This window comes from Heloderma suspectum, chromosome 6, assembly GCF_057233095.1.
Source record: "Heloderma suspectum isolate Gila_16-S chromosome 6, 16-S_ref, whole genome shotgun sequence".
Classification (NCBI taxonomy): domain Eukaryota; kingdom Metazoa; phylum Chordata; class Lepidosauria; order Squamata; family Helodermatidae; genus Heloderma; species Heloderma suspectum.
The window spans coordinates 106,405,151-106,422,679 of NC_139463.1; the positions used below are offsets into that span (position 1 = coordinate 106,405,151).

Genomic DNA, 17,529 nt, shown 5'->3' on the forward strand with positions numbered 1-17,529 from the left:
ATACCTTCAGTTAGTGTGGGTTTTGGCTTCTAGTCCGGGGTGGTGGTGGTAACCCAATAAGAAAAGACATCACAAAGTTCAAACTACGAAGTAGTAAAAGTTGACTCGAAGGCATTTTCATTAAGAATATGGGTTTAATGCTTGAATAGTTACAACACACACAACTATAAGAGCAAGGGTAAGAAAATAACAAGGTTAAATTCAACCAGCCAGCCTGACAAAATCGGTCCCTAGTTTCTCAAATTTCTTCCCAGCAATATCTTACTGTCAGAGTTCTCAGCCTTCCCAAGGACAGTTCTTTCTTTATCCTTTATCTTCTCTCCTTCCATCCTCTCAACCGTGTTCCCTTTCAAAAGTTTCTTTTTGGCCTGTTTTATATGCCAAAGATAGCCTATGCTCTAGTAACTTTAACCAATCAGGAATGCTCACGTTTACCCTCATTTGAGTCCCTGTGTCTCTCCTCAGACATTTCTCAATACAGTCTTGCAAAACCTTTGCACCTTGCAAGCTGTAGACCCTTCATCACCCCAAAAGGTAAATAGGCTGCTTTTCAAACTCCTTCTCCATGTGACCTCTTGCTAAACCACCTGTTCCCTGCCTTCCTTTACAAATCTATTGGTCCAGGCGTGGGAAACGTCTTTCAGGTTAGGTGCCAAATTCAATTTTGGAGAAGCTCTCAGGGGCCACATTCCTGGGATGGGTGGGGCTGAAAGCAAAGGAGGTTGGCCCAAAGCCAAAAGGGGTGGGGCCAAAATAAGCAAAATATCAGCATATTGTAGCTTAAAGGTCTTACTGCCAGTAACTAAGCCTTAGGAGAGGCCTTTCAGAGTGGGCCGATATGGCACAAATCCAGGAAACCATCAACTGATTGATGATCTCCCACACTGGAGGCCTTCAAGACGAGGCTGGACAGCCATTTGTCAGGGATGCTCTGACTTGGATTCCTGCATTGAGCAGGGGGTTGGACTCGATGGCCTTGTAGGCCCCTTCCAACCCTACTAATCTATGATTCTATGATTCTATGATTGAGGAAAACAGGGGCAGCGGAGGGGTATGGCCATCTGGGGAACCCCAGCAGGCCAGTTTTCTCCCTTGGGCCTGACCTCACCCTCCCCTGTTTTAGTCTTAAATCATTTTGGAATGTACTTTGAGAATCAAATAACTGGTGGGGAATGTGTGCAAGTGGAGTTTTCAATTTGAAAGAGAAAGGATCAAAAGTGTGCTGGAACAAGGAGTGCTCCTATATTGTGGGAACAACAACAGAATTCCTGAAATAACTGATACAAATTTTATATGGCTGACAAAATGAAAGTCCAGAGATTTTATATTTTATATGGCTGACAATATTCGGTCCGGAGAGGCACAGGTAAGTGCGTTCATTCCGCCACAGACTTTGGGGGGCCGAATTCACTGGAATTCGGCCTCATTGGAGTCAGAGGCAGATTCCACTGACATCCCTAATACATAATAGATAATAGATACATAATAATAGACATAATTTATGCAAAATAGAGTATGACATCACATAGATTAGAGGAAAGCAGTTGCAAAAAAAATTACACCAAGGGGAACTGGAGAAATAGGGCAGAATGAGCTTGTGCTTGAAATACACTGAGAACAGTACTGAAACAGAGAAATCTGTTCTCCCCTACACAGCACACTTGCATTAACTTGAATTTATGATGACCTTCTTTGTTGGAACCTCCTGTTATGTCTCCAGGAACCCATCTGGATGATACAATGAAAAGGGGCAACCAGTCGTGCTTGACTGAGATCAGACTTTTAAGCTTCTCTGATTTCCAGAATATTCGGGCCCTTCTCTTTTGGCTGGTACTACTGTTCTACATGGTGACATTGGCTGGAAACAGCATGATATTGATCCTCACCATTGCCAAGTCTACCCTTCACATGCCAATGAACTTCTTCCTCCAGAACATGTCCTTCTTGGAAATCGGCTACACCTCACTGTAGCCATGAAATTAAAAGACGCTTGCTCCTTGGGAGGAAAGCTATGGCCAACCTAGACAGCATAGTAAGAAGCAGAGACATCACCTTGCCGACAAAGGTCCGTCTAATCAAAGCTATGGTTTTCCCAGTAGTAATGTATGGCTGTGAGAGCTGGACTATAAGGAAGGCTGAGCGCCGAAGAATTGATGCTTTTGAACTGTGGTGCTGGAGAAGACTCTTACGAGTTCCCTGGACTGCAAGGAGGTCAAATCAGTCAATCCTAAAGGAAATCAACCCTGAGTGCTCATTGGAAGGACAGATACTGAAGCCGAAGCTCAAATATTTTGGCCACCTAATGCGAAGAGAAAACTCTCTGGAAAAGACCCTGATGCTGGGAAAGACTGAAGGGAAAAGGAGAAGGGGACGGCAGAGGATGAGATGGCTAGATAACATCACCGATGCAATGAATATGAACTTGAGCACGCTCCAGGAGAGAGCGCAGGACAGGAAGGCCTGGCGTGCTATGGTCCATGGGGTCATGAAGAGTTGGACACGACTGAACAACAACATCCATCATCCCTCAGATGCTAGAGCATTTACTGTCAGAGAATCTCACGACATCCCTTGTGAGCTGCAGGGTTCAGATGTATTTCTTCATCCTCTTAGTTTTTGTTTTTGTTTTAATTTATTTATTTTTCATTAGTATTATTATTATTATTATCATCATCAACAGTTTAAACAAGATAGAATATAATCAAATGTATCAACAAAACCAGCAAATATCACAAAGGTCCCAATAACACAAAGGGCTGTACATTCTCTTGATTCTTATTACACTATTAATAAGTGGTCTTATTATTAATAATGACCACTTTTCTATAAATCTATTATTATGCTGTCTTCCCTCTCTAACCCTTACTATATTAGTTAACTTAACCATATATATTATTTCCCATACTTTAATAATCCAGTCATCAACTGTAGGGGCTTTCAATTTTTTCCAGTTTGCCGATATCAGCATTCTGTCGGCTGTTAATAAATGCACTATCATCTCTAGGTCATCAGATAAAACAACTTCCTTGACATAACCAAAAAGAATAATTATTGGATTCATAGGTAGTCTATATCCCAATATAATCTCATCTTTTATCTTTAGCCAATATTCCTTTATGATTGGGCAAAACCAAAAAACATGGGCCATATCTGTGTTAGACATTTTACATCTCCAGCACCTGTTATCACTCTTATGATAAATGTGGTTAAGCCTTACAGGCATTAATACCAGCGGAATATAAATTTGAAAAAAAAATCTTTCGAGTTTGTGCTAGTACTCTGCTGTGATATAGTATTCCAGATCCAAGTCCAGGTACCTACTGAAATCAGACAAGTTAGTTATTTTTCCCAGCTTTTCTGATAATTATTAATTGTAAGATCTAAATCTAATAGACTTTATAAAGCTTACTTAATAGTTTTTCCTGATTATGTATCATCACATTTTCTTTTTTTTAATATATTTTTATTTATTGTATATTTAGAAATGAAATAAACAATGCCAAGAATACCAACAACCTGATTGATACTACAATTTCCCAGCAATACAATATTCTTATGAGGACACAACAATAACAAAAAGGAAAAGGAAAAGGAAAGGAAAGGAAAAGAAAAGAGGAAAAAGTTTCTTTCCCTTTCCCTCCCCCTCCCCTTTAAAGGGTTAAGTTTAAACTCCAATATCCCTGGGCCTCCGATGCCATTCTATTTTAAAAACTATATCTATCACATTAACAATATTGCAGTTTAATAAACAACTTTACATTTCAATATCATATCATCAATCTTATATCAAAGAAACAGGCCTACAGTTCATTGCCAGTAGCCTATATTAATGATGATGGTGATGAAAAAGAAATATAGTGTTATATAATAATAAAGCTTAAAGTAAACCTTACACCAGTCAATAATATATTTTATACTAGATATATAAATGCATGTGCACAATACACCGTCAAACAATATATTTGAATACAGCGTATCATATCTATTTTGGAATAAAGAAATAAAAAAGAAGAGCAAGAAAAGAAGAAAAATGAAAGAGAATAAACAAATATATATATATATATATATATATATATATATATATATGTAATCATTTATCTTCTGACCTAGCCTGGATCATGTAGACTAAACATAAACAGTTAACAAAGCTTGTTTAAAGATTCCAGTTCATGGGGCTGGAACAGAAATCTCACACATTTTTATGTTCAGCCATGCCTCTGCCATGTCATGATTTAGAAACTTCTTCATCTGACCTTCAGAAACAATGCAAAGTGTAGCAGGAAATTTTAATTAATATTGTAAGTTCATTTGTTTTGCCATATTTTTCGCTTTGATTAATTGCCTTCTTTTATTCACCATCTCTTTGATTTAATCTGGAAATAACATAACTTTATCTTGTTTCCAGGAAAGGCTTCCACCCTCTCTTGCCAAATGTAGGATATAATTCTTTGTGGAGACTTTTGCAAATTGGACTATGATCGTATAGTCAGTCCCTTTAGCATTTGGCACATGAAATGCCTGCTCAATATCAAGTAAATAATCAGATGGGACAGGGAGTATCTCATGCAAAAGTTTATCCATGAAAATAGGCAAATTTACATCATTAGACAGATTTTTAATCCCGATAAAACGTACTTTGGATCTGCGCGTAAAGGCGTAAATCCGTGGTGGAACAAAGCCCCCTGCCCCCCCCCATGAAAGGCGCACGAAATGGGACACTTACCTGGTGCCATTCGTGCTGCTTTGTGAATGGCGGCCGCATCTGTGGCCGCCGTTCGCTTCCCTATTTTTGCCGTGATAGACTATGTAAATACTTATGTAGCCTATCACAGCTAATGCAGGGACGCCATTGCATCCCTGCAGAGGCCGTGATAGGCTACGTAAATATTTACGTAGCCTATCATGGCAAAAAAAGGGAATGCAAATGGCAGCCACCGTAGCCGCCGCCATTTGCGTTCCCTTTTTTTGCCGTGATAGGCTACATAAATATTTACATAGCCTATCACGGTGAAAGACAGGGGCGCAAATGGTGTAGCGGCCACCATTTATGCCCCTGTTTTTTTGCCGTGATAGGCTACGTAAATATTTATGTAGCCTATCACGGCAAAAAAAACAGGAACACAAATGGCGGCCGCTATGCCATTTGCTCCCCTAGGGGGTTTTTGCTCTGATAGGCTAGGTAAATATTTACCTAGCCTATCACGGCCAAAAAACAGGAACACAAATGGTGGCTGCAGTAGCCGCCACCATTTGCGTCCGCAGGCTCCACACGGCAGCTGAGAATGCACCCAGCCAGCAGCTCTGCGGAGTTGCCACGGAACGGAGCCGGCCAGGTTAGGATTTTGGGGGGAGGTGTGATGCGCCTCCCCCCCCATAAATCACCCCATCAAAAAGGTAAGTGACTTTCGTACATCTCTACTCTCATATACGCTTTTGAAGCTTCCCAAATGGTTGATTTTGTTAGTTCAGAAGTGTTATTAAATTGAAAGTATTCACATAATTTAATATTTAAGTCGATACATTTTCTTGATTTTGCAAAATAAAATTATCTAACTGCCATTTCCTGCTTATTAACTGCTCTTCTCCAGACAGCCATTCTACATAAATAGGAGCATGGTCTGCATATGGTTTTATTGATACAGATAATACTTGTTTAATTATACAGGGAGAGGCAAAAAAACATATCTATCCTTGAGTAAGAATTGAAAGGAGGAGAGAAAAAAATATAATCTCTCTCCTGGGGATTTAAATAACTCCACACATCAGTAAGATTTTCTTTTTTCAGATTTTTTATAAAGCAATCAGGCAGTTTACCACTGCAGATTCTTGAAGATGATCTGTCTAGTTGAGGGTTGACCACTCCATTGAAATCCCCTCCAATAATAACTTCTTTGTCCAAATTAGCATTTATTATATTGTTCCATTTTTTATAAAACTCCTTTTGATTGTTATTCGGAGCATACACACATCCTACTAAATAAGTTTTACTTCCCCAATATATAGTACCCAAAATAAATCTGCCCTCTGGATCAATTATCTCTTCAGAAAACTTAATTTGAGAGGGGTTTTTGACTATAATGGGCACTCCCCTTTTTTATTATTTGCTGAAGCAAAATAAACTTCCCCTACATTTAAACTCTTTAGTAGTTGTTCATCCCCTTTTTTAACATGAGTTTCTTGAAGAAATATCGGATCCACTGTTTCTTTTTTCAATAAGTAAGCAAATTTCCTCCTTTTAATTGGGGAATTTAATCCTTTAACATTCAAAGATATAATTCTACTTGACATTTTTTATTACTATTAGTTTCCTTAACTTTTCCTATTGCACACACTTCAAATTCTTTAAATTCTTTAGTTATGAGTGCTTTGATTTCCTCTGATAATGAACTAGATGTTCCAACTTCATCTTCATCCTTTTCTGCTTTCTTATCCTTCCTACCCATCATAAAAATACAGGATTTCCCGGAACTTGTCCTTCTTGGAAATTGGCTACACCTTATCCATCATCCATAGAATCATAGAATAGTAGAGTTGGAAGGGGCCTACAAGACCACTGAGTCCAACCCCCTGATCAATGCAGGAATCCAAGTCGGAGCATCCCTCAGATGCGAGAGCATTTACTGGCAAAGAATCTCACGATATCCTTTGGGGCTGTCAGGTTCAGATGTATTTCTTCATCCTCTTTGGCATCACAGGGTGTTGCCTTCTTTGTGTCATGGCAGATGACCACTACGTCACCACATGTAAACCCCTGCAATAGTCATGCATCATGAGCCCCAGGGAATGTGCCCAGTTGGCTGCCATCTCATGGGCCGTTGGTATTTTGGTGGCTTTGGGGCGGCCTGTTTCAATCTTTACCCTTCCCTTCTGTGGGCCGAATAAAAGTCAGCCATTTCTTCTGCGACGTTCCACTCGTTTTGAGACTGGGCACTACAGACAACTTCAAGAATGAATTGGCAGTTGCCACTATAACACTATTCTTTATCCTGGTACCCTTTTTGCTCATCTTCTTGTCCTACATCCTCATCATCTCCACCATCCTAATGATGCCTGTGGCCAGGAACAGAAGCAAAGCATTCTCCACCTGCACTTCGCATCTCATTGTTGTCAGTCTTTTCTATGGAACTGTCACTTTCACCTACATTCGACCCAAATCGGTCTGTTCCCTGGAAAGTCACAGGATCCCTTCCCTCTGCTACACCATAGTGATACCAACGTTTAACCCAATTATATACAGCCTGAGGAATAACAAGATTAAAGCTGCTTTCAAGAAATCATTAAGAAAGAAACTAGTCTTTCTTAATTATCTAGCTGTAAAAGACCAGCTTTCTCCCTTTGACACATGTAAAAGCACCCCAATTCATTGTTGTTACACCTAATGCAAAGGTGCATACCCTTTTTGGCCATGACGGCTGCATCCAGTGTCAGCTGTTGGGGACCGGGACCATATGGATGCACGCACACGCGCACACACACACACACCCCTCAGTGTACATGGAAGGGGAGGTTCCAATCCCTGCTCACTGAGATCTAGGAATCTCTGGGGGATGGGAGAGACAAAAGCCTTTCTCAACGCCAAATATCCCACTTCCAACCCTGACAGCAGCACTCAGCACTCAGAGGGTCCTAAATATAAATTGTTTTTAGATATATGTTGTCTGAGTGTGTGATGTCTGCTTATTTGCTTTGTGTAAATGGTTTCAGACTTTGTGTAATGTATTCCTAATGGTTTTTCATCTTTGTGAGCTGCCCAGAGACCTTCGGCTATGGGGCGATATATCAATATAATAAATTATGGGAAATCGAAAAGGGCTCTCCGACAGTGGCTACCAGAGCGCCTCTGAAGGACGCTCTGGCCTCCAGCATTCACAGGGCTTTCTGAGAGCTGCTCCGACAGCATCCTGACAGAAGGGGAAGCAGCAATGCTCCGTATCATTGGGAAGTGGCAGTGGCAGAGGAGGCTTGGCATCCTTGGGGATAATCCTCCCATTACAGCCACCATACTAGGCAGGGGTAGCTGGAGAAATTGGCGGTGGCAGCAAGATCAGCAGCAAATTGGACCATTCACACCTCTCACCTTGTATAAATGGCATCTTACAGCCACCATTTATGTGAAATACCTTTTACTCAGAACAAGGAGCCGCCATTGTTACTTAAAAGTAGCGGCTCACCGAGGGATGGGCAATCCCGTGGAGCTCACCAGGTGCGTGCCAGGATATCAAGTGGTGAGCGGGGGCAGACAGTGGTTCACCGACCCCAGTCTGGCAGGCCAAGCGGGAAAGAATCCATCAGACTCTGCCCCCGTATTGGACGCCTGCAACATCCCAAAACTTGAGGGGGGTGTTGCACTCTTGTGACTTTTATTTTATAATTTTTAGAAAATGCATACTTTTCCTTTATTTCCCCCTACTTTAAAGTGATGTCCATCCCAGGCACCCATAAATACTGGTGATAGTATTAAGTAAGGATGGACGAAAGTAAGGATGGATGTGGGGAGGGAGGCGCTCCGTCTCTCCCCCCGAAATTCAGGCTGGGGGGGAGGCGCCCCATCCCTCACCGCCGAAATTCAGACCGGGAGGGAGAGCCCTATCTCCCCAGCTGCGAAATAAAAAAGTAAATTAAAAAAAAAACCTCTGATAGGCTACATAATGATTTACGTAGCCTATCACGGCTAGATTTTCAAAGTCAGCTATGATAGGCTACGTAAATCTTTACATAGCCTATCACGACTGACTTTGGGAAAAAAAAAAAAGCACGCACGCAAATGGCGGCGCCCATGGGCGCTGACATTTGCATTCCTTGTTTGGGCAGGGGTAGTTTACGTAAAGATTTACGTAGACTATGGCAAAAATAAGGGCAACGCAAATAGCGTTGCCCTTATTTTCGCCGTAGTCTACGTAAATCTTTACGTAGACTACCCCTGCCCAAATAAGGAACACAAATGGCAGCGCCCATGGGCGCTGCCATTTGCGTACGCACTTTTTTTTTTCAAAGTCAGACGTGATAGGCTACGTAAATCGTTACGTAGCCTATCACTTCTTTTTTTTTACTTTACAGGGAAATGGCGGCAGCCAGTCGGAAGACCGGCCGCCACCCCCACCCCCGCCGAAACGCCGCAGGGACCCGCCGCCGAGAGGGACATTCGAAGGAGGTAAGTCCCATCCCAGAGGGGTGGGAGCGGAGAATTTCACCACCAATTTCGGGGGGGGGCGAATGCATTGGCATTCAGCCTCCCGGAGATTCGTGGAGAAATTCTCTGCCATCCCTAGTATTAAGGATGAGCTACTGGAGACACCTTTGTTTACTGGAGACACCTTTGTAGCACCATCTTCCCTATTTTTGTATTAATCATAACTTGCTAACTGGGATCTCCAATGCCCCCCCCCACATGCACACAACTTTTACTGATTGTTTTGTTTTTTGCTAAATTAGTCTCTTCTGCATAATGATCATGTGCAAGTGTGCATATGACAGCTCATAACAACCATTTCCATATTTTTATTTGTTCTCCTCATGTTGACATTTCGGTCAAGGCTGCATTCCCCCACTCCCACACACAATCCCCACTTCCTACCACCCTTCTGCAAATGGACAGACTGCTTGATGGGATTAAAAGTTTTCATCAGGTTTTGCAAGGAGACGAAACCATACACCGGTTCTCCAGTGAAACATTTCATTTAGAGTCTTGATATGAATGTGTAAGAAAATGTTCATAGGACCTGTTTTTCATAGTTCTCATTGTGTGGTTTAAAGAACAATGGTCAGAGCCTTTCCACAGTTCATCGAGCTGTGTCACTGCCTTTTGCAAAGGGCCAGTTTTGGGGACCAGCAGTCACAGTTGCCTCACGTCCTCTGCAACCTACGGTCACCCTGGCCTCAGCTCCTTCCCGAAGGCCGTCTTTCCGGAATCTTCTACTCCTTGCTGTCAGACCTTCTCCAGCTCTTCCCTCAAGTGACTTTCGCTTCATTGGCTCTTTCATCTTCCCTACTGCCACTGCCACTGCCACTGCTCTGGGTTCTCTTCAGGTGTCTCTTAAGCATTCCAAGCATCTTCTTGTGACCCTTGCATCTCATCAGTAGCAATTAGCAACAGTGATAGTCTAGCTGTCACTTGGCCAACTGCCAGTCCAACATAATAGTCCCTGTTCATGCCATAACTCATTAAGGGCAAAACGTATGCGTATTTTGACAGAAAAAAAGTCCTACAACTTCCACCATGCCCCAGCCTGCCATGCACCCTAATATATTTAAATTTTACTGCAAATAAATACAGTTTCTTTACAGTATGTATCAGTGTATCTTTCTGTGTGTATTAATTTTGAGAATCTGAGTGTATTTGTTTCTTTATTGCCTGATAGATTACATTTCTAGACCATCTAGCAGAAGCTCTTGGTCAGGTTCACAAAAATTAAAGCCAAAAATTTTATGCAGCATAAAAACAATATAAAATGTAAAAGCTTAAAAATACAGTACAAAGTACAACCAGAACAAAACCTTGTAGCAATGCAGAGCTTTAAAATACAGAAACAAATTTAAAACAGCAGATCTAAGAGCCTAGAATACTACAATGCTAATATTCTTAGGAAAAGAAACAAGTTTCACCTGGGTCTGGAATGGGTTCAAAGGAGGTGCCAGGCGAACCTCCCTAGGGAGCTCATTCCACAACCACGTCGATGTGTGTGACTGAGTGTGTTATAGGTGTGAATGGAGGCTTTAAGTGTAAAAAGGATGTCTGCATGTATGACTGGGTGTGTCTTAGGTGTGGATGTTAATGAATGTACATGTTTGTATGACAGACTGTCGGTGGCCCCACCCACATGAGCTTTCTCCCCACCCACCTAAAGCAGAGGGCCCCACTATGTCTTGCATGGAAGGGTTTCTTGAAGAAAATGCAGACCTGGGGCCAAATACATGCAAAATTAATTTCTACATGACCTATCTATCTATGGATGCATTTGCAACCTTAACAAGGCAATGGGAGTAGACCGCCCAACCAACAAGGTAATGGGAGTAGAACTAATATCATCCACTACCAACAGCACAATTGTAGAAGGATGTTAGAACCTGCTTTGATGACATAATGTGTGTGAACAATGTTGAGGGACGTTGGAGGAATCAATACAGGCGGGGGGGGAGTTTGCTGAGCTTTCAGCAGCTCAAACCCATGGTCTTCAGCTCGCTTCCCTGTGAGCTGGTCTGACTTGATCAGCATCGCGTCAGGGCAGTTTGTGCATTTTCTGATATTTTTTTCTTGTCAATAAAAAGTTGTGAAAATTGTGGCTGCAATTTGAATATTTTGTGCAAATTCCATCCCTAATCCACTTAATTAGGGATGTACGAAAGTCACTTACCATTTCAAGGAATTTTTCACCGGGGGGAGGGACTCTGTCCCTCCCCTCGGAATCCTTGACGGGGGAGGTGGTGCTCTGTCCCTCCCCCCAGATTCCTGCCTGGCCGGCTCCTCCCGCAGCCGGACATCCAGCCGCTGGGCAGCAGGGCAGCAAATCGTGGCCACCGTAGCCGCCGCCATTTGCATCCCTGTATTTCACAGTGATAGGCTACGTAAATATTTACGTAGCCTAACACGGCAGGGGAAAAAAAACGTGTATGCAAATGGTGGCGGTTACAGTGGCCGCCATTTGCGTCATCTTTTCTCGCTGTTTTAGCTTACATAAATATTTACATAAGCTATTATGGTGGGAAAAAAGGGGAATGCAAATAGCGTGTACTACGCTATTTGCATTCCTTTTATTTTTGCCGTTTTAGCCTACATAAATATTTACGTAGGCTATTACGGTGAAAATAACAGAAACACAAATAGCGTAGTACACGCTATTTGCATTCCCCCTTTTTTTTCACCGTAATAGCTTACGAAAATATTTACGTAGGCTAAAACAGTGGAAAAAAAGGGAACAGAAATGGCGGCCACCATAGCTGCTGCCATTTGCGTACGTGGTTTTTTTGTTTTGTTTTGCTTGCCGTGATAGGCTATGTAAATTCTTACGTAGCCTATCACGGCCTCTGCAGGGATGCAAAAGGCGTCCCTGCATTAGCCGTGATAGGCTACATAAGTATTTACATAGCCTATCACAGCTATGATGAGGAAGCAAATGGCAGCTGCAGGGTGGCCGCCATTCGCAAAGCAGCGCGGACGGGAGCAGGGCGGCTGCCATTCGCAAAGCAGTGCGGACAGGAGCAGGTAAGTGCTCCATTTTGTGTGCCTTTCATGGGTTGGGGGCGGCGGGGACTTCATCCCGTGAGCCTTTCGTGGGTTGGGGGGACGGGGGCTTCATTCCACCATGGATTTCGGGGGGCCGAATGCACTGGCATTCGGCCTCACTGAGATCCATGGCAGAATTCTCTGACATCCCTACACTTAATTTGAGCAAGTTATGGCCACAATTTGTGCAGATCAAACAAAATCCGGCTGTAATGTGTACAAATTATGCCAATTGTGACTGCAATTTGTGGAACTTTCTACTGGTGAAGAGAAGAAGCAAACCATAAGAAGTACCTGGATTTTGGGAAAAACCATGGCTCAGCTCAAAAATGCAAGTTGAGTGGGGATGCCTCAGGCCCTAAAGGGCCATATTTTCAGACATCCCTCACAGCAGTCCATCCAGCTCAGTGCCACCTAAGTAGTAAAGGAGGGGGGGTTGCATCAAACTCTGAACCACGCCCTGTTTTCAAAGAAGACAGTTGCACCACCCCCCATTGAGACAGGAAGTCCCACCCTAGCCGGAAGCCCCACATATGTGATCAGCCGACCCGGTCATATGACCTTCAGGGCCACCTGACTGGGGTCATGTGTCCCCTCTACGAACTCGCCATGCCACCGTGGACCCATAGGAATTGGTTTTAGAGCCCTAGGGGGCACAGGTGCGGAAATGGCCTGAGGTGCCATTTCCAAGCTGTGCCCAGATTGGTCCGGTGGGGTCATGTGACCCCTCTACGAACTTGCCAAGCCACTGTAGCCCAATAGGAAGACGTCTTAGAGCCCTAGAGGGTACGAGCATGGAGATGGACGGTGGGGCCTTTTCCAAGCCATGCCTGGATTGGTCCTGTGGGGTCATGTGACCCCTCTACGAACTCACCAAGCCACCACAGCCCAATAGGAAAAGGACTTAGAGCCTAGCCCTGTAAGGTCACACCCCACAACCCCACTGAACAATAGGGACAGCATTACCCCCAGAAAAACAGCCTTTTATCATGCCCAGACACGTTTTCTGCACAGAGAATGTGGTGCAGCCAACAGTGACTGAGGGACCTTTGGGTTTTACTCATCCTCTGGTACCCTTGTGCAATCAGCCCAGAAAGATGGAAACTGCACCTATGTCACCTAGGGATGGGCGAAAGGGACTTACCTGGTCCCGCAGCTTGCTTCGCAGTGGGGGGGAGGTGCTTTGGTTCTCCCCCCAAAGTTCAGGCGAGGAGGGGGAGGCGCCCCACCTCGCCTGGCCGAAATTCAGGCTGGGGGGGAGGCACCCCATCCCTCGCTGCCGAAATTCAGGCCGGGGAGGAGCGCCCTGTCTTCCCCGCCACGAAAAAAAAGTAAAGTAAAAAACACACACACACCCGTGATAGGCTACGTAACAATTTACGTAGCCTATCACAGCTAGATTTCCAAAGTCAGCTGTGATAGGCTATGTAAATCGTCACGTAGCCTATCACGGGTGACTTTGAAAAAAAAAAGTGCGTACGCAAATGGCGGTGCCCAGGGGGCACTGCCATTTGCGTTCCTTAGTTTGGCACGTTTAGTCTACATAAAGATTTACATAGACTACGGCGAAAATAAGGGAATGCTATTTGCGTTGCCCTTATTTTCGCCGTAGTCTACGTAAATCTTTACGTAGACTAGACATGCCAAACTAAGGAACGCAAATGGCGGCGCACCATGGGCGCCACCATTTGCGTATGCGCTTTTTTTTTTCAAAGTCACCCATGATAGGCTACTTGATGATTTACATAGCCTATCATGGCTGACTTTGGAAATCTAGCCGTGATAGGCTATGTAAATCATTACGTAGCCTATCACGGGTGTGTTTTGTTTTTGTTTTTTACTTTCCTTTTTTATTTTGCAATGGTGGTGGCGGTGGCGGCAGCCGGTCAGAAGACCGGCCGCCGCCGCCCCCGCCGCAACGCCGCCACAACGCCGCTGAGACCCGCCACCAAGAGGGACATTCGCACGAGGTAAGTCCCATCCCAGGTGGGGGGTGGGGGGCCGGCGGAGAATTTCACCACCAATTTCGGGGGCCCGAATGCATTGGCATTCGGCCTCCTGGAGATTCGTGGAGAAATTCTCCGCCATCCCTAATGACACCTGGAGTCATAAACAGTAAACCAGGGAAGGGAGCTGTTGTCACAGCAACTGTAACAGAGAGCTTAACTTTAGCTGTATTTCCCAGAGGGCAAAGAACTTCTCCTGAAACTGAGTTACATGCCTCTTGGAGTATGGATAGCACTGAGGTGAAGCCTGTTGAAGACATGGATGGCAGCCAGGGTGCTTATGAAAAGCAGGGTGCTTATGATAGCCACCTCACCTATAGAGAAAATGGAGCTGGGGGATCCTGACACAACCTGGTCTACTTTTTGCACATCCCTTGAGGATCTGGAAGAGGAGATGGAAGTTGTGGCTGAGAAAGGAGGCACACCAGTAAGTGTTTATTTCTGAGATTTGTTCTTAATAGTATTTAGACAGCAATTCCAGGGGTGGGGCTACATGCTGCTGACTCTAAGCTTTTTATTGTGTTACACAGGAACATGGAATGTGTGGTGATATTGAGAACCTGAACATCAAGAGTTCACCGACAGTCAACATTTCCTGCCTGCCATATATTTCCCCAGACACGGTCATAGAAAGATAATGCTTTCTGTGGTGGTTGTCTCTTTTGCACCAATAAAAATGCTTTGTAGTAACCCTACACATCCATTCTTGTGTTAACCTACAAAATGTCACAGCATGAAGAAATCCTAAAGAAGATTTATTATACCCCCGGTGATGTTGGGAGTTTGGGTGGAGTGAACCCCTTACTTCAGGAGGCAAAGAAACAGAGCAAAACGCTGGTCAGAAGAGAGGTTACCAAGTGGCTCTCAGATCAGGAGGCTTATACACTGCATAAACCAGCCAGGATCCATTTTAAATGAAATAGGACCATAGTGTCTGAAGGGGATGCACAATGGCAAGCTGATGTAGTCGACATGAAGCAATTTTCTCAATACAACAATGGTTACAAGTATATTTTAGCAGTGATAGACATTCTGTCTAAATATGCCTGTGCTTGCACTCTAAAAGGCAAAACGGGTGGGGAGGTGTCTGGAGCTTTTAAAGGGGTTTTCACACAAGACAGAAGGCAGCCTATCAAAATACAGATGGACAAAGAAACGGAGTTCCTAAACAAGGATGTTGGTCATCTATTCAAAAAACATGGGGTACACCATTTTGTTTCCAATAATGAGGTCAAAGCTGGGGTTGTTGAGAGGTTCAACAGGACTTAAAAAAACAAAAATGTGGAGGTATTTCATAGCCAACAATACCTTCACTTATACAGACGTGCTACCGCAATTCCTAAAAAGTTATAACCATAGCTTTCACAGAACCATCAAAGCTAGACCTGTGGATGTTAATCAGTCTAACACCCTGGCCATTTGGAAAGTAGTATATGGGAGCTCTGTAAAAAGGAAACATGAGGCACCCCTGCTCAGAAAAGGGGACCATGTGCAGATTTCTAAAAGCAAGGGTGTCTTTGCAAAGGGTTACAAACAGAATTTCACCACAGAGTTATTTATAGTGGATCAAGTCATCCAAAGAGCAAAGAGACGTGTCTACCAGTTAAAAGATTATGAAGGAGACACAGTAGTGGGGACCTTCTATCCTGAAGAATTACAGAAGGTTAATACCATGGAGGATAGGGTGTACAGGATCAAAGAAGTCCTGGCTACAAAAGGTAGGGGTAGGAGAAAGTATCACCTAGTGAAATGGTTAGGCTGGCCTAGCAAGTTCAACAGTTGGGTGCTCGCTTCTGATCTTTGTGAACCTGTATAGAAGGGCAGAACAGAATGGGTGACAGTGGGTTTTACATTACCCTGCCTAGTAACGCCTGTGCAGAGGTTTTCCCACAGAACACCATCTCTGCATTTACTATATGCCTAACAAGATCTCTGGACCTTCCAGGGTCATGGGAAGTGGGTCTGGTTGAGATACAATACCCACACAGCTGGTACACTCTAACTAGCGATGCGCACATTGAAATTCATCAAGGGAAAAGCAAGTGAACCTTTTTTCTGCGCAGTGGCTATTATGCAAGCATTCCTGATCTGGTCAAAAACATAAACAAGCTTATACTAGATAAACCAGGTGGCCCGGAAGCGATTATGCACTACGATGAAGTGTCTGGAAAAGTTGTTGTTAAAGCCACAACACCGTATAGCATAGTAGCCAGTACAGAGCTGATCTGCATATTGGGGCCGTTAACTGGAAATTCTGACATTATCGGTGGCTTTAACACCGTATACATCTACACAGACATTGTGGAATACCAGATTGTTGGGGACTTTTATGTACCTTTACTGCACTGTGTGCCGGTGTGTGGACAGAACAAGGAATGTGTCAACATTGGGTATGACAAGCCTCACTACATACCTGTGAGTAAGCATCACATTGACACCATCACTGCTGAAATAAAGACGGATCAGAACAAAAGTGTACCATTTCGTTTTGGTAAGGTGGTTGTGAAGCTGCACTTTCGCCCCCAGAGACCCCAGGTATTTTAAAGTTAAAATGGTCATCCTAAAAACATATGGGGAACCTACCCTGTATAGGGGATATTATAGAGCCCAGGCCAGAAATGCGCTGCCAGGATTCCATGGTGCCCCTGTTATGTACGGGGCAGGGATCAGTGGGATTTTCAGGAGCCTTTTCCAAAAAGCAGTTCCCCTTTTGAGAAGAGGCTTGGACATCATCAAACTCCACATGAAGACTGCTGCACATAATATTGCTAAAGATGTGGCTGGTCACATTACTCAAGCAGTTCTGAATAGAGTGAACAATCCACTTTCTCAAGAGGGGTCAGGCCTAATGTATATTAAAAGGAAAAGGAGCCAAAAAAGAAAAGCATCATGGGTGAGATTGATTGGACCACCCCACCCCCTTAAAAGAAAAGTTGTGAGAGGAAAGAGATGTCAGAAGCGATGTGTTGTAAGAAAGAAGAGATGTCCAGCTGCATCAAACAGAGATACATTTTAGACTCAATCATGGCTTTTATCCACTGCAGCTCTGAAGAATGCACTAAATCTGAATTGGATCTATTCAGCATTGGTCCTACGCAGACCAGTATTGAGAGAAGTTTGTTTATTGAGGTACCCCCCTTGTCAGCCCTGACAGAATCCGTACCCCTAGACTTCTTCATCGCAGGAAATGGTGAAGATTATATGGATCTAAACAACAGCTTGCTCCATGTGTGCTGCAAAATTGTCAATGAAGATGGAAGCAACATTGCTGCAGATGTGGCAGTAGGCCTGGTGAATTACCCC

General features: G+C 43.7%; 1 pseudogene; it reads left to right on the top strand.

The window, feature by feature from the left end:
- Positions 1–6,664: 6,664 nt before the first annotated feature.
- LOC146342313 (olfactory receptor 10A4-like) lies at positions 6,665–7,379 on the top strand (annotated as a pseudogene).
- The last annotated feature ends 10,150 nt before the right edge of the window (positions 7,380–17,529 follow it).